At 35.5% G+C, this 19,265-nt stretch overlaps 1 pseudogene; it reads left to right on the top strand.

The window, feature by feature from the left end:
• LOC120187799 overlaps positions 1-18,611 on the top strand; it is a 51,104-nt pseudogene extending 32,493 nt beyond the window's left edge.
• Positions 18,612-19,265: the final 654 nt, after the last annotated feature.

Genomic DNA, 19,265 nt, shown 5'->3' with positions numbered 1-19,265 from the left:
TAAGGTTTGAAAGGAAATTCATTAGGCAGAGGGATAATAAAAAATTTATTTAAATCTCTCTCACTTCATATGTTTGATTTCTCTTTGCTTTTCTATTTTGATATTTTTTGGCATTTCCATGCAGGCTGAAGAACTGGGAAGATATTTCCGAAATAATATGTATCCAGGTCATTACAATCAATCCAAACCTTTGAATGTTAATGGTTTTTTGCGACGTAGATAACACGAATGTTCTCATTAAGATATTTTCATCTTTTGAGTAATTGCTTAAATGAATATTATCCCCAGTGATTTATGTTATATGTTCCAAGTAGTTAAAATAGTGATAAATTCAGATATATGCAACTTTTAATGACAGTTAGTTATAAAATTACAGGTGAAGGTACTGGCCTACTTCGCCTTCATAGTACATATCGTCATGATCTGAAAATATATAGTTCTGATGAGGGCCGTGTGCAGGTGGGTATGCATTGAGTGGAAAATGGGTATATATGATTTGATCTTCTTATTATTCTCAAATTGTTGATTTATTGTTTCTGCTTCATTCTGAACTCAGTTTCTATATACTTATTACCATTGCCATTTGGCATCATTATTAGTCTTTTAAATTAAACCATTGAACAGATGTCTGCAGCTGCTTTTGCTAAAGGCCTACTTGACCTTGAAGGGCAGCTAACGCCAATCCTGGTTTGTAATATTCCCTTAAAAAGTTCATTCTGCCTTTTGATATTGAATTTGCATGGCTGAATTTGTTTTCTTATCAAGGTATCCCTTGTTAGCAAGGACTCCTCTATGTTGGATGGACTTGAGAATGCAAGCATTGAGATGGTAGAAGCGAAGGTTTGTATATCCTTCTTTCCTTGATTTTACTAGCTGTTTGTATAATATAATTAAGCAAGTTAGAAATTTTGGCTTGGTACATGGATTGATTTATCCTATCCATTCAGTACAAAGACTACTCGGCTGTCTAACTTTTGATTATTTAAGTATGGTTGGATCAAAGGAGAGCTTTGAAGAGGTTTATTTATGTTCTTGAATACGATCAACTTAGTTTCCTCGCTGACCTTTTGAATTTTTTTGACCTTGTATCATCATATTGCCAATTATTTATTTTTTTACTTTAAGTTTAGTATCAAATTGAGAAATAAAATAAAGTTTTCTTTTATTATTGATGATTGTTGATAAAGAGTAAACAACATAGTGGAGAAGAAAATGAACTCTTTTTATCATATATTGTGAATGGTGAAAATACATCTTTTTATTGGAAAAGTTAGGAGTAAGTTTTCTATTAAAAGCAAACTACTTAGTAGTTATCCTTATCTACCTAACTTTCTAAGAGTTAGTGTTATATTAAAATACTAACTTATCTATTGCATAACCTACACTCCCCCTCAAGTTGGGGAGTAAATGTTGAAAAGACCCAACTTGGATATAATCTCATCAAAGGTAATTCTTGGAAGTGCTTTGGTGAGAATATCTGCTAACTGATTCTTCGTTGAAACATAATTGAGCTTCACCGTTCCACCATTCACCTTTTCAGAGATGAAATGTTTGTCAATCTCCACATGCTTCGTTCGGTCATGATGAACTGGATTCTTTGCAATACTTATAGCAGATTTACTGTCACTTTGAAGTTCAAACCATTTGTTGGCACATAACCCTAGCTCAGTTAACATTCTTTGAAGCCAAATTCCTTCGCAAATTCCAAGTACCATTGCTATAAATTCTGCTTCTGCACTACTTCGAGACACCACCGCCTGTTTTTTGCTTCTCCAAGTAACCAGATTTCCCCAAACAAATGAACAATAACCAGTTATAACCTTTATCCATTAATTCACCTGCCCAGCTTGAATCCGAAAAAATTCTTACTGTTCTATCATCGCTCTTTCTAAAAATTAATCCATGTCCTGGTGTCATTTTCAAGTATCTTAGAATTCTATTCACATCCTCTAAATGTTCTTCTCTTGGATCATTCATATATTGACTCACTATACTGACAGGGAACGCAATATCAGGTCTAGTAAGTGATAAATAAATTAGTTTACCTACTAGCCTTTGATACTGTTCTTTGTTCATAGGACTTTCCAATTCTTCTCTCTTTAGCTTCAGATTTGCTTCCATGGGTGTTTCATCCGGCTTACATCCCTTCATTCCAGTTTCTGATAGTAGATCAAGGATATATTTCCTTTGGTTGATCACTATTCATTCTTTTGACCTTGCAACCTCATGCCTTAAAAATACCGTAAAGTTCCCAAGTCTTTGGTTTCGAACTCCTTCGCCAGTAGCTTTTTCAATCTTTCTATCTCCATACAATCATCACATGTTAGAATGATATCATCCACATAGACAATAAAATTGCCTTTTTATTTTTGAAGATGTTTTGACAAATAAAGTGTGATCTGATTGACATTGCTTGTAACCATCCAGAATAATCACCTTTGTAAATCTATCAAACCAGGCTCTTGGAGATTGCTTAAGTCTATACAAGGACTTTAGTAATCTACATGCTTTTCATGTATTACTCTTCACACCCGGTGGAATTAGCATATACACTTCCTCCAAGTTTCCATTTAGAAATGCGTTTTTGATGTCTAACTGATGAAGCACCCAATTCTCATTAACTGCTAATGACAGTAACACTCTCACAGTGTTTAGTTTTGCTACCGGAGCAAACGTTTCGTGATAATCAACTCCAAAAGATTGAGTGAATCCTTTCGCCACTAATCTCGCCTTATATCTTTCAATGCTACCATCAACTTTGTATTTTACCGTGAATATCCATTTGTAGCCGACTAGTTTTTTATCTTTCGGAAGATCAACTATAATCCAAGTATTATTGTTTTCTAGTGCTTTTAATTCCTCTTCTACTGCCTTTTTCCACTTGGGATCTTTCAATGCTTCTTCCAACGTATATGGAATAGTAATGCTATCTACACTTGCTGTAAAGTTCTTAAAACAAGGCGTTAGCTTTCCATATGCAACAAATCTCTCGATTGGATAATTTCTGCATTTTCTTACTCATTTCCTTTGAGCAATCAGCAAGTCATTATCATCAATTAAAACATTTAATTCAGTGGAAGAACTCTGATTACCTTCTTCATTCTCCAAAGGATTCTCGTTCGGTTCCGGTTCATGACAGTGTCCATGCTATGTGGGAGACTCGGATTAGGCTCAGGGATTGATTTAGAAATTAGTTTTTGTCGTCTCTTGTAAATCTGCAACTCGGAGTGAGGTATTTGAGGCGAAGTGATATGTTAATCATGCTAGGTAAATGTGTTTTGGTGGACTGGTTTGGCAAGGATACGTTTTCTGGGTTCGATAGTGTTGTTTGGTTGGCTGTAGCGATTTGTAGGCTTATTCGACTGGTTTAATTGGTTTGACGGTGCTGGTTGATCAAAAAGAGCTGTTGCAAATCAAGTGACAATTGTTGTGAGTCAATAAACTGATATTCATTATGTGACTCCCCCTGAATAGCAGTTTCAAGGAAAAAATGTGTTTTTTCAAAGAAAGTAACGTCCATAGTAATAAAGAATTTCTTTGTATGAGGATAATAACACCGAAAGCCCTTTTGAGTCGATGAATAACCCAGAAACACAAATCGAAATGCTCGAGGATCTAATTTGGACCTGAAAGGAACATTGTTATGAACGAACACAGTACAACCAAAAACTCTAAGGGGTAACAATGAAGTCATCGGTTTAAAATTGGAAAAAATTGAATATCTCGGACACTTAATTTGTAACGGTTTACTAGGGAGTCGGTTAATCAAATAAGTGGTAGTTAAAAGGGCTTCCCCTAAAAAATAGTTAGGAACATTTGTGGAAAAAGTAGAGACCGAGTAACCTCAAGAAGATGCCTGTTTTTTCGCTCAGAATCCCATTTTGTTGAGGAGAATTAACACGAAGTAGATGAATAATCCCGGTTTCCTGAAAGAAAGAACCCAAAACATTGGCAAAATACTCACTACCATTGTCAGAATAAACATTTGGATTGAACACTGAAATTGGGTTTCAACCATCTTATGGAACCGTTTAAATATTTCACAAACTTTAGATTTGCTTTTCATGAGAAAGGTCCAGGTAGTACGAGTGTGATCATCAATAAATGAAATAAACCACCGAAACCCATGTAAAGATGCGACCCGAGATGGTCCCCAAATATCACTATGGATCATGGTAAATGGTTTGGACGATTTATATGGAGAAGGTAGATAAACACTCCTAGTTTGTTTAGCAAGTGGACAAATATCACAAGAAAAAGATTTTGGACTCTTATTGACAAAAAAATGTGGAAACAATTTTGCAAGATAAAAGAAACTGGGATGTCCTAAACGAAAATGCAATAACATAACATCGGTTGAAGGTTCAAGTAAAGGAAATTGTTGTATAACATGGTAGGAAGTAGATGGGTGGGAAAATAAAGTTGTTGGAAGTAGGTAAAGACTCCTACAAAGCCTAGCACTGCCAATCACTTTCCCTGAGCTAGAATCCTGAAATTCACAAAAATTAGAGTTAAATTTTGTGATACAGCATAAATCGGCAGACAACTTGCTAATGGAGATAAGATTGCAAGTAAGATTGGGAACATAAAGAACATGAGATAGCAAAATGTCCTGATTTATTCGAATAGACCCATGACCGGCAACACCGGATAGAGAACCATCAGCTGTTCGAATATGAGAGATAGACGAGTCGGCATGAAAAGTGTGAAAGAACCGAAGATCATCTGTCATATGATCACTTGCACCAGAATCCACAACCCAATTAGGAGTGGTGGATGTATTAGCCAAAGTAGCAGAAAGACTTCTACCTGCAGGTACTGATTGGGAATGAGTGTTTAACGGACTAAAAAACTGCTTCAACTCTTTCATTTGTTTTTTAGTAAACGAACTTCCTTGTAAATCAGTATTCACAGCACAATTTTCTTGAGTATCACGTTGTTGATGCTGTTTTGAAGACTTCTCATCAGTAGGCTTGACATGTAATTTCCAACAGGAATCCCGCAGATGGCCAACCTTCTTACAATAGTCACACCAAGGTCTCCCCTTCTTTGGCTGAGTAGTAGTTTGAGAGTGAGGGATATAATTGTCACCATTCAATCGGTGACAGGTGATAGAGGCTGAAGAAACATCAGAATGGGGTGAATTAATGAGGATTACCGAAGTGACCTCCATGAAGAAGTGGTGGAATTCTGATCGACGACTAGATTTAGGGTAAAAAAATCGCTATATTTAGGTGAAGGATTGGTCACCTAGCTGATACCATGTTGATAAAGAGTAAACAACTTAGTGAAGAAGAAAATGAACTATTTTTATTATATATTGTGAATGGTGAAAATACATATTTTTATAGGAAAAGTTAGGAGTAAGTTTTCTATTAGAAGTAAACTACTTAGTAGTTATCCTTATCTATCTAACTTTCTAAGAGTTAGTGTTATATTAAAATACTAACTTATCTATTGCATAACCTACAATGACCAAAATAAGTTTTATCTGGCATTAGGGGTGAATAGTTATAATAGTAAGAGGAAGCAAGGGAAATTCCTTGTGAATGTTAGAGTTCAAAGTTGGAAATCAGACTTTGATGCATTCTATACTCTTTACTTACAAGCATAAAAGGTGCATGACTATGCAGAAACAAAGATAAAGAACATTTGAATGCTTTTATAGGTTTGGGGAATTTAAAGGTTTTATTCACAGTTTGGCCCTTGAACTATACCCTTTTCCCCATTAGCTTCTAAACGTTTTTTGGCCCACTTTGGTACCTTATCTATTATTGTGTCCCATATTACCCCCAAAATGATCGCCAATAAGTGTGTGGAATGTGGCCTGTTCCTATTGGATGTCATTAACTTTAGGGTTAAATGGGACGAAATGATAATATAGGTTCTAGAGTGGGTAAAAAAAGTTTTGGTACCCAATTAGAAAAACATGTATAATTCAGGGGTTAAATTGTGAATTAAGACAATTTAAAGTGAGGAGATCATCCTTAAGATTGTTAATACTACTGATAGCTATGTATATATGTCTATTCATTTCTTCCTGAATTGAATTTAAGAAAATGTGTAGCTCCTAAAATCTTTAAGTTGTTAGGTGAGGTGCGAGGATCAAATTTTGGGTTGTTTGTTTTCACTAACATGCTCCTTCACATGCAAGCACAGACCTATCATCTACCTTGTGGTCAAATTTGGTTCAATTAAATAAGTCTGTTATAGGAACTCCTAAGCACTTGATTAAAGAGACTTTGATACAATGTTCAAGAACAACATAAGAGTTCTAAGTTGTAGGCGTATGCTTAATAATGGTTTATGTTGGGCATGTTATTTACTTTTATGGTCATTTTAGTTATCACTTTTGAAAACATCTTATTCTATAGTATCTTATTCTCGTACATGGGTTCCCAACTTCCCATAAGTTACTGCACTTACCCCTATTACAGTGGTGTAAAGATAGACATTATTGGTTATGCAAGGTGTGAAACTACTATTTCGTGTATAATAATCTACAAATCTTTTTGACTACCACTTTAAACTATCTTTTCCGTTTGCAGTCTAGGCTGAATGAAATTATAACTTATGGTGTGAGGACAACTCATAGTAATGTAACATTTGAGTGTCCTTGGATGATTGATGGAGCTGGATTACCTTCTAATGCTTCTGAGCTACTTCCCAAACTGGTAATTCACCATATCAAGTAAATATTGGACACTGTATTGATTCCCTTAGCTCTTGTGACATATCGTTTTAGCTTATTTCTAGGTTATTTGAAGAGGTTTGGTGGGGCAATTCAAGATTTTACTGCCCCAGTCAAGATTGATTTGCCAAGGCATTTTATTATTTCTCCTCCCCTTTTTCATTTGTACCTCTTATATACAGGTAACATTAACTAAGAAGGTTACAGAACAGGTCAGAATGCTTGCCAAGGATGAAGATGAGAATCTTGCTGAGACAAGCCCGTATGATGTGATTCTCCCATATGACCAAGCAAAGGCACTTGGTAAGACAAATATTGACATTGATCGTATCGCTGCTGGATTGCCATGTGGTAGTGAGGGATTCCTTTTGATGTTTGCTCGGTGGAAAAAACTTGCAAGAGATTTGTATAATGAACGTAAAGAGTTAGTATCTTCCTTTCTTCTTGTTCCTATTGGTGGAAGCCTCTAAATATTGTTAGTTCTATCATATTTCCTATCATTTAGATGGTATGGTGGGCTTTATCGTTTTTAAGCTCTTCAAATTGTCCTTATAGTATCTTGAAAGTGTTATTGTTTTGATTGTGTCCATATGATTTTCGGCTTAACTAACATTGGGATTTTGTGCAGACGATATGATATAACCCAAATTCCTGATGTTTATGACTCTTGCAAGTGAGTAACTGTTTCATTATATTAATACAATTTTGTTAAAATAGCTACCCTGTGACTCTTAGGCTTTTCTTGGTAGAGTGGAAAGAAGACTGGAAGGAAGGGGTAGAAAAGTGGAAAGATGGAAAATGTATTTTTTTCCATTGTTGTGTTGGTAGGAAAGATAGAAAATTGAAAGAAAATTACATTTTATTTCCAATTCATTGCTAGGTAGAGGTGAAAATGAGAGGAAAGAGTAAGTTCTATAAAATACATAATTTTGAATTTACTCATGTATCTCTAACATTTTCTCCCCTCTTTTCCTTCCAAAATGGAATGATTTACTTTCACACGAGAGTGAAATGGTCATCCCTCTTATTTTATTTCTTGTCACTTCTCTTTCCTACCAAGCACACTCAAAATTTATTGTCTTCCCACTTTTCTACTTTCTCCTTCCATCCATTTCTTCACTCAACCAAGCAAAACCTTACTCTTGTAGGTACTATTAATAAAATTTTGTTAGAATAGCTACCCTATGCCCAACAAATTTTATATTTCAGACAGCATGTGGAAATATCTATATTCCTGTTTAAGAATTTATCTTTGAATGTTGCCTCCTTTTTTTTATTACTCAACTAGTTTTATCCTTATATATTCTTTGATCTATTCCTTTGAATTTGTTAACAGAAAATCATCCATTAATTTTATTTCAAGGAGTTTATTGTATGAACTTAATTGCATTCCAACTTCACTTATCAAAGTTGAAATACTCCATGGATTGACCCCCCAATGATGATGTTGTAGCCTCTGATTGAGGTGTGGGGCTTTCATTATTGATGCATTAGATATATGCATATTGCATAATACCACATAACAAGAATTTTAATGCTTCTTAACAATTTATCATGAAAATCTCCAAAAACTACATGTTCCTATGACTTGATTATAAAATTGTAAAACATTCATAATACAAAAGGTCTTGGCTTTTCAAAGTTTTAAAATGCTTATGTTTTTATCTCTGATTGCTTATATCTAATTTTTTTACAGATATGATCTTCTGCATAACGCTCATCTTAATCTTGAGATTTGGATGAGCTCTTCAAACTTGCCCAGGTACAAAACATTTACGATCATAGAGATATTTATGTTGATCTTTCTTAATAGTTATAATAACATCCTGATTGCATTTAATCTCATCTAGCTACACTTTGTATTTGATCTTTGTCATAAAGAACTTCTAAATTAAGAAGATTGAGTGAAATTAATTAGGAGATTCTTTAAAAATTTTAGTATTTGTAATCCCTATCTTTAAGGGATTAGTTTTCCCATAATTAGTCAATTTTCTAGTTTAGAAGTTTCCTAAGTTATCTTTTGCTTGTATATATATTAGTGTAATGTTTCTATAAAGAATATATCAGAATTAAGTCCATTTCAACATGGTATCAGAGCTTTTTTAACTCATTTCTAGAGCCTTTTTATTCTTTTTATAATAGCCTCTTATTGTTCTCAATCTCCTTCCTCGAGTGTGTAGTGTTAATTAGAGAAGAATATGGTGGAAGTCAGTGAAACCAGCAATTCTGAGGCTACTATAGAAGTTTCAGTGAATGAAGGGAATTACTTAAACCCAACAAATGACTTGTAGAATATACAAGTAGCCTATAGATTAAATGTAAAGAATTACCTAAAGTGTTCTCAACTGATTCATACCTTCTTAAAAGGGAGAGGAAAGTTGAGTTATCTACTCGGGACTGGACCTAAAGAAGGGGATATTGATTGATGCTTGGGATAAACAAGACTTATGGAACTCCATGGTGCCCAAAATTAGTGATACATGCATGTTTCTTAATATAATCCAAAAATATGGAAGGTTGTGAAACAGACTTATTCAAAGGTTCGAGATGCTGCCCAAATTTATGAAATCAAAACTAAGATTTCATTTACCAAGCAAGGAAGTCTGCAAAGTCTTTGGCAAGAGATGGATTAGTACCAGTGCATTTAGATGAGATTCAGTGAAGATGTAGCACTCCTGAAAAGGTTTCGAAAAAGATCGAATCTATGACTTTCTTACTAGACTAAACGTTGAATTTGATACAGTAAGAGTCCAGATTCTTAGAAAAAAGATATTCCCTCACTAAATGAACAATTGCAATTATTTGTGTCGAGGGAGGAAGAAGAGGGGTTATTATTGAAAATAATCAAATAGAGAGTTCAGCCTTAGTCACAAGAGTTGTAATTGAGAGGAGACTTGGCTTGGAATAGTCAATTAATGAAGTTAATAGGCATAGAGAACTTATAGGCCAATCAAAAGGGACTTTTTATAGCGCACCTACTATAAGAAACCTCATCACACGAAATAGAAGTGTTGGAAACTTCATGGGAAGTCACAGACATAAGAGTTTCTTAGGAAAAGGTGCACAATCAACGGGGCAAAGACTAGTGTATACAACAAAATAGTTGGCAGGAGAAGTCCCTCAAGAACCACCTGTTGAATTCAACAGAGAAGAAATCAAAAAACTAAAAAATTTACTGGGGATAATGGATAAGCCTTTTTTCAACAGTATTTGTACTCAGGCATTCTTAGGTATCCTCTTCTCAAAACTCTAAAGCCTCAGATATACTCACCTAAAGTTCATGGGTAATTGATTCAGGGGCTACAAACCACATGACAAACTCCTCTCACAGATTTATCATCTATACACCCTGCCCTAGTAATAAAACAATAACAGTAGTAGATGGCACTGTAATTACAGTTGTTGGTCAGGGGTTGTAAGTGAAACCCTTACACTAGAAAATGTCCTTCATGTGCCAAAATTATTTACTAATCTTCTTTCTATCCATAAAATCACCAAGCACTAATTGTAGTGTACTCTTCTATCCCACTCTATGTATTTTTCAAGAACAAGGTACGAGGAAGATGATTGGACATGCTAAAGAAATGAATAACTTATGCTATCTTGAAGACCTAGTGGACAAGTTAGTGCCCTAAATTCCTCACCATTATCCATTCTCTCAGAATCTAAAACCAATAAAGACGAAATATGGCTCCACCGCCTAAGTCTTTGTCATCCATCTTTTAGAATTCTAAAAATTATGTTTCCTTCTCTGCTCAAAGGTTTTAAATGTTGAAAAGTTTCATTATAATATTTGTGAGATTGCAAAACATAAACTCACATCTTTCAAGTTAGCAATAAAAGAACCTCTAATCATTTCTCTTATTCATAGTGATGTTTGGGGGCCATCTACTATTCCATACATATTTGGGGCCTGATGGTTTGTACCTAAATATCTTGGATATTCCTTTTAAAACAAAAATATGATATGAGCTCTACCTTCAAAACCTTTTACAACATGATTAAAACTCAACTTGGGGCAGAAATAAAGAGGTTTTGATCTGACAATGCCAAAGATTACATCAATAAAGTCCTCTCGCCCTATTTCCGATCAAAAGTTTACCTGCAAAGGTCCTTGAGTCTCAAAGCCCTATACAAATCCTATCAAAATGTTTCCCGAATTTCAATACTTCAAGTAATGTTAATCCCAAATTATTTAGTTGTGTTGCCTTTGTTCATATATATTCTTAAAATAGGGGAAAACTTGATCCAAGGGCAGTAAAGTGTGTTTTTGTTGGCTATTCTTCCACTCAAAAGAAGTAAAATGCTATCATCCTCCCATGATAAAACACTGTTTCTATTGATCTTACATTTGAAGAAGAAGAAAACTACTTTACCCATCCTTAACTTTAAGGGGAGATTTCATTCAAGGAAGATAAGGACAAAGATTTTTTCCTCATTGATTTTCCAACAGCTCCAACCACTGTTACTAATAACCAGTTAACTACACAACAATTTCCTTCCAATCAATCAGCCCAATAACCTAATCCAGCCCAACCTACTTCCATATAATCTGAAGAGACCGAACCTATTACACCCAGAATACAACATGAGGTTTAAGACACTGCTCGTCCCTTACAGGTTTATTCAAGAAAAAGACGCCAGTGTAGGTTCAATCATCCTCTTCTCCTATACAATCCGAGCTAATTACTTAACCTATTTATAATCAAACTATTACCACTAAAAGTTTTGATTAAAGTTCTTATCAAAGGGATTTTGACTTGCCCATTACAATTAGAAAATGAATGAGAGCTTGCAAAAAAATCCTTTGTACTTATTCATGTCCTACAGAAACTTGTCTCATAACCAAAAATTCTTCCTTACTATTTCCTAAAATATATCTGAGGCATTAGAATATGAGAATTGGAAGAATACCATGTAGGTTGAGATAGAAACACTTGAGAAGAACAAGACATGGGACTTGGTAAAGATACCAGAAGGGAAGAAAGCAGTGGCATGTAGATGGCAAATTAGGATGCAAACCAGCAGAGATGCCTATAGAGAGTAATCACAGGCTTGGAGATACAACGAAAGATGCGACAGTTGACAGAAGCTCCTATTAGTGGCTTGTGGGAAAACTTATCTACTTGTCACACCAGACCAAATATCGCCTATGCAATTGGTGTTGTAAGCCAATTCATGCATAACCCTAAAGAATCACATCTAAGGTTGTGACTCAAATCTTATAGTAAAAAGGAACACCATGTAAAAAAATTTGTTTAAAAAAGGGAAAAACTAACTTTGGAAGCATATATTGATGCAGACTATGAAGGGTTCATAGTCGATAGAAGGTCAACCTAAGGTTACTACACTTTCGTGGGAGGAAACCTTGTGACTTAGAGGAGCAAAAACAAAAAAAAAAATCTTGTGGCTAGATCCAGTGCATAAGCTGAATTTAAGGCATTGACTCTAGGAGCTTGAGAGTTGTTATGGCTAAAAATCATTTTAGAAGATTTGAAAATCAAATGGGAAGGTCCAATGAGGCTATATTGTGATAATAAATTTGCCATCAACATCGCACATAATTCGGTCCAACATGACAGAACGAAGCACATTGAAGTGGACAGATATTTCAAAAAAGAAAAATTGGACAGTGGCCTAATTTGTACTCCTTATGTATCCACTAGAGATCAATTAGCAGATATACTCACCAAGAGACTACCTAGAAATATTTTCAAATATTAGCAAGCAAGCTGAGAGTGGATGATATCCACTTCTCAACTTGAAGGGGTGTGTCAGAAAACAACTTCCTAATCTAGGAAGATTGTGTGAAATTAATTAGGAGATTCTATAAATTCTTAGTATATGTAGTTCCTAACTTTAAGGGATTAGTTTTCCCTAGAATTAGTTAGTTTCCTAGTTTAGAAGTTTCCTAAGTTAAGTCTTCTGCTTGTATATATATTAGTGTAACGTTTCTATGAAGAATATATCACAATTTAGTCCATTTCAACAATCTTCAACCTCTTTGTCTATGAAGAAAGCAGTAAGGCTTCGAGATCGGATAGACTGATAATAGGGTTCTTTAAAAAGTTTTGGCTAGATCTAAAAGATGACATCATGAAGTTTTTCTGTGATTTCTATGATGGGAAAAGTTATGATAAAAGGGTAAATCATTCATTCATTACCTTAATCCCGAAAAAGTTGAGTTCGAAAAATATATAAGCCTTGTGGGTGGACTTTATAAGATTCTATCAAAGGTGCTATCCAGTAGATTATAGCAATGTATTGACGCGGTCTTTGGTGCTTCCCAATTTGATTTCATCCCCGCTCGACAAATTATGGATTGCTCCTTTACTACGAATGAGGGGATTGACTGTTGGAGAAAGAAAAGCCTTGAAGGAGTAGTGTTTAAGTTTGATTTCAATTGATTGGAATTTACTAATGAAAATAGTGGATTGCATGGGGTTTGGTCAGAGGTGGGGATCTTGGATTAAAATGTGTGTTTCTACGGCTTCATTTCGGTGTTATTGAATGGTTCTTCTTCTGATGAATTTCAAATCATAAGGAGTCTCCGTCAGGGTTGCTCTCTTTCTCCTCTCCTTTTTAATTTGGTTGGTGAACTATTGAGCTTGATGTTGTCAAAAGCAGTGAGGTTAGGATTGTTTATAGGTTTTGAGATTTGAGTCCGGGTGATTCTTTTGAGCTCTCTCATATTCAATTTGCTGATGATTTGTTCATTTTTTGTAATGCTTCAATTGGGGAGTTGAAGAATGTAAGAAGAGTGCTTATGATCTTTGAGTTGATGTCTGAGTTGCAGATTAATCTTTGAAAGAGCAACTTATTCGGTATGAATGTGAATGATGGGGCCATTTGTGAGTGGGCTGCAGAAATAGGGTGTACTGTGTGTTCGTTCCCAACTGACAATGGGGTTCTTCAAAAAGTTTTGGCCAGATCTAAAAGAGGACATCATGAAGTTTTTCCTGTGATTTTTATGATGGGAAAAGTTGGAATAAAGGGATAAATTATTCATTCATTACCTTAATCCCAAAAAAGTCAAGTTCGAAAAATATATAAGCCTTGTGTAGGCTTTATAAGATTCTATCAAAGGTGTTATCCAGGAGATTATGACAATGTATGGCGCGGTCGTTGGTCCTTCCCATTTTGATTTCATCCTGGGTCAGCAAATTATGGATTGCTCTTTTATCGCGAATGATAGGATTGACTGTTGGAGGAGGAAATGCCTTGAAGGAGTAGCGTTTAAGGTTGATTTCAATTGATTGGAATTTACTAATGAAAATAGTGGATTGCATGGGGTTTGGTCAAAGGTGGGGATCTTGGATGAAAATGTGCATTTCTATGACTTCCATTTCAGTGTTGGTGAATGGTTCCCATTCGGATGAATTTTGGATCACGAGAGGTCTCCGTCATGGTTGCTCTCTTTCTCCGCTCTTTTTTAATTTGGTTGGTGAACTATTGAGCTTGATGTTGTAAAAAACAGCGAGGTTAGGCTTGTTTAAAGGTTTTGAGATTGGGAGTCCGGTGATTCTTTTAAGCTCTCTCATCTTCAATTTGCTGATGATTTGTTAATGTTTTGTAATGCTTCAATTGGGGAGTTGAAGAATGTGAGAAGAGTGCTTATGATCTTTGAGTTGATGTCTGGGTTGCAGATTAATCTTTTAAAGAGCAGCTTATTCGGTATCAACGTGAATGATAGGGCCATTTGTGAGTGGGCTGCAATAATAGGTTGATCTGTGGGTTCATTCCCAATGGGTGTTTGGTGTTACCTCTTGAGGCAAAGAAAAATTCAGTTTCACTATGGATCTGATTATTCAAAAGTTCTATAAAAAATTGAATGAGTGAAAATCAACCTCACTATCCATCGCTAGTAGAGTTGTGTTGATAAAGTCAGTTCTTTGATCCCTTCCAATATACTTCATGTCGATTTTTAGACTGTCGAGGTGTGTTCTGAATAGACTTAACTCAATTATGGTAAGTTTTCTCTAGGGGGATTCGGGAGCTAAAAATAGAATTCATTAGGTAAATTGGGAGACTACTTGCAAGCCTAAGGCTTTGGGAGGGCTCGGGGTTCCAAATCTAGAGCTTATGAATATAGCTTTATTGGGAAAATGGACTTGGAAGTTTGTCAATAAGCAGAACTCCTAGTGGAAAAGGATATATGTTGTAAAAATAATATTGACTCGAATTCTATGGGGGGTGGAAAGTTCATCCTCTTATATAGCTTATTGGATATGGAAAGGGGTCGTGAAGAATTCCTGTTCGGATGATGTTTGGGGTATGTTTACAGAGTAATTTTCTACTGAAGGCGGGCAATGGGGACTCAATCAGGTTCTGGCATGATGCTTGGCTGGACGGAGCTCCATTGAAGGTACGTTTTCCTTGTTTGTTCATATTATCAAACAACAAGGAGGGGAAGATTTTCGATTTCAGGAAATTTAACTCGTCATGATGTTTTTGGGATATTGCCATGAGGAGAAATCTTGCCGATTGGGAGTTGATGCAATGGAATGAGCTTATGATATTGTTGTATAATTTCAATCCTACACCATTGATTGATAATAGTCTTGTATGGACAGAAGAAGGTGATGGGTGTTTTTTAGTGAAATCTTGTTTGAAATCTTTCTTGGAAGCTTAGTCAATAGTTTTTGTGGGAAAGAAACGTGTGGGTTGGTGTGGCTCCTCCTCGGGTTGAATCTTTTGTTTGGAAGGTGGCGCACAAGAAGGTTGCTATCAAAGTATAGTTAATAAAACTTGGGGTGCAAGGTATAGAAGATCCATCTTGTCCGTTTTATGAATTGTTTCAAGAAACGGTTTCTCACCTATTCGTTTCTTGCAAAGTTTTTTTGGGGGTTATTGGCTAGCTTTTTGTGACATTAGGAGGTTTCTTTTACAATTCTAGAGTGCCCTTTAGCTTTATTTTTAGTTTGGTTTGATCTTGTGGCCCGATCAAGCGTTTGGGGGTTCATCCCAAGAGCTGTTATGTGGTCGATTTGGAAAATGAGGAATGATATTGTTTTTAATAATGGGAAATTGGATTGTGCCTTGTTATCTTTTCTCTCGAGGTACAGAGTGGCAGCTTGGTTTTCTTCAAAATTTCCAAAACTGTTGGTCTATTTTGATAGCCTTGTGGAGGATCTTGTGTTAGGTGATTGTGTGATGTGCTCTGAAAAGAGGTCTTTAAAGGTAGTTAGATGGTCTCCACCTCCTTCCGGTTTTGTTAAAGTGAATATAGACGGTGCTATGGAGGAGGTGGTCGAAGGGCGACATTGGTGGGTTGGTCCGAGATGAGAAAGGAGTGATACTGGGTTCGTTCTCATAAATAATTGGACCCGGACCTCCTATTATGGCAGAATTGATGGCAGTGAAGAGAGGATTGAATCTATCTCTGTATTCAGGGATATCGACGAACTGAAGGCTTATTTTATAATCCGATAGTGCGGTGGCAGTGGATTGGATAAAATATTCAGCGAGCTCCACCCCGATAGTTTCTATCCATAGTTAAAGATATCGCAGAGATTGTGGTTGATAAAAGTGTCATTGTATGTCATGTGGTGAGAGTAGCTAATTGGGAAGCAGATGAATTTGTCGAACTAGGGATTGGTTAATTGGAGGGGATTTATTTGTGTTGCTGATTTTGTTTTATTGGGATTAGTTGGCAACTTTGGTCATTGTATATGTTTGCACCTGGTTGAGTAATTTAGGAGTTTTTGTGTAGGGTAATAACATATGCCTGTATGTATTGTAATTTTGCACAGTGTTGAGTGGGCTGCCAAAGGTGTTTTGGTGGTAGAGTGTTCTTATTGTACTTGGTACTTATGCAATAAAACTTCTAAGGTACTCTTTTCCTCCTTCTAATGTTCGTTGAGTCTTTGTTGCTTGACGGATATGAAGAGGTTTTTTAATGAGGCCTTCCTTTTTATCAAAAAAAAAAAGACAACATCATATTGCTTTTTAAATATGCTTCCCTATCTTTATAATAAAAGTTGCAGAGTTTAGAGTGTTGGGATTGTGGGGAAATGGAATAGGCTTCTTATCAAACATGCTTCCTGCTTGTTTGTTGACTACTAGATCACTTTTTTGCCTAATCTTCTGGTGTGCTATTGTTGTTGCAGCTTCTGGCAGATGGTGTCATCCCTAATGAATATGGGATTAATCCAAAGCAAAAGCTAAAAATTGGTTCAAAGGTGATTCTTTGCACCATGTCTCATTCAAGTTAGGAAGGTTTTGAACCGAAGATTGTATTTAATATGTTTACTGATTGACTGAACTAAAATCAAAGCCTTAAAATTGGTTCAAAGGTGATTCCTTGCATTTTCAGCCTTCGTAAATGAAAATGAAGCACCTTCAGTACTGGTGTGTGATAAATGATGTCCTAATTTTTATCATGTTCCTTTAGATTGCACGCCGTTTGTTGGGCAAAATTTTGATTGATCTGAGGAATACTCGCGAAGAAGCCCTTCATGTTGCTGACTTAAAGAGTAATCAAGACAACTGCTCAAACTCAACCAAGACTCCAAAGGCTAATAAAAAGTTCCCACCAGAGCTTTCTATCAAGACTGATGACATGAGAAAATCTAATTCCACAAGTGAATTGTCAATAGATCAAGACGATGAAGATGATAAAGAGACCAAATACCGTTTGGACCCAAAGTACGTGTATAAACCTTTTTTTCATGCCGCATTCTCTTTATTTTAGTTTATCTTAAATTTTACTAATTTTCTATCAGATACGCAAATGTCATGACACCTGAACGCCATGTACGAACACGACTTTACTTCACTTCGGTAAGTCTAAAATGTAGAAGAACCAACTACAAGTAGTTTTGTTTGTTCTTTACTGCTTACCCTTGCTCATCAGCCTTGACTTGCCTGACTTTCCAACTTTGCTACATATTTACTTGCAGTGTTACATTATTTGACATCAACTCTCTGACAGGAATCGCATATCCATTCCCTCATGAATGTAATTCGGTACTGTAACCTTGACGAATCTCTTCAAGGAGAAGCTGGTCTCGTTTCCCGGAATGCTTTGGAGCATTTGTATAAAACGAAGGAGCTTGACTACATGAGTCACATCGTGATTAGAATGTTCGAAAACATAGAGGTAAAGCTCTCCCTCCCTTTTTTATTCTATGAAGTGTCCAAGCATAGGATCTTCCACACTATTATCCAGCAATCTTTTCTCAGATATCCCAATGATCAAGTCTTTTGAGTTAATGCTGGTAGATCCAACCATGTTAATCTGGTCCTTGGTCGCTTTCACTGTGAGTCCTTGACCATTGAAATTACAGGTAGCTTTAGAAGACCCACGACGGTTCCGCATTGAGTTGACATTTAGCCATGGTGCAGATTCATCCCCATTGGAGGTAATAATAACACTATCATATGTACAAAGAAAGTCTATATGGAAGAATGATCAACAATGGAGTTACTATCAAACATAATAACACAAACCTGAGAGATTAATGCCTTATCATGGATTCAGATTAGAACTGGTTGTTATCATGATGCAACTGACATGTCGGCATTGATCTTTTGCTTTGACAGAGGAAGGACGACAGTGATGCTTCACTGAAGCAGGAGCATACACTGCCAATAATGAGTCCAGAAAGGCTGCAAGACGTGGGATCCTATCTCACATTAGCGAAAATGGAAAAGATGATTCGACCATTTGCAATGCCGGCAGAAGACTTCCCTCCGCCGTCTACCCCTGCCGGATTTTCAGGCTACTTCTTGAGAAGTGCATTGGTGCTTGAGCGTCTTGTTAATCTTTGGCCTTTCCATAAGAATGCTCATACCAATGGAAAGTAAAAGTTCTCCATTTCCCCTCCTTTTAACCTGTTTTTCCCATTCTTTTGTTTTGCCATTGATGCATCAATTTTTTTGTTATTACCTCTGGCTTAAATAACAGCCAAGGGAGGTCTTGAGCTTGTAGTTAGGGTGAATATTGTTTTATTTCTCTTTCTATATATATTAACTTTGGACAACAAAAAGAATATTGTTGGAATAATGTTTTAAATTGTATAGTATATTGTGTTAGGATCACTTAAAACGTTTTTAGTTTTACACACCAATTGAATGAGTAAAAATATATGGTTGAGACTAATTTTTTTTTTCTGTGAATATCTTCTCATTTTCAATTGTTAATCTTTGTCATTTATTTCCACTAATTCAACAATCATAAAACTATGTAAAACTAAAAGAGCTTTTACATTAGGGTAGGATCTGCTTACATTATGTAAAATTAAAAGTGATTTTACATTAAGGTATGATCTACTTACACTATGTAAAACTAATAAGTTTTACATTAATTTATAACCATTAGATTTAAATAAATAAATTACTTGGATTTAATTAAAATTTACAATCCATAAATAAATTGGTGTAAAATTTATTAATTTTATATAATGTTATATATATATATATGAAAATCTTTTCGACATTATTAATGGAGGAAAATATACAAACTGAAAAATTCAAGCGACATTAGTCATTTATTTTTTATCCAACAATCTATGTAAAATTAAAAGAGTTTTACATTATATAATAGGATTCTATCCCTTATATAGGAACATTC

Source organism: Hibiscus syriacus, unplaced genomic scaffold (assembly GCF_006381635.1).
Source record: "Hibiscus syriacus cultivar Baekdansim isolate YM2019G1 unplaced genomic scaffold, ASM638163v2 tig00113726_pilon, whole genome shotgun sequence".
Lineage (NCBI taxonomy): Eukaryota > Viridiplantae > Streptophyta > Magnoliopsida > Malvales > Malvaceae > Hibiscus > Hibiscus syriacus.
The sequence above is the reverse complement of the archived record's forward strand: the minus strand, read 5'-3'. Positions and strand labels throughout refer to the sequence as shown.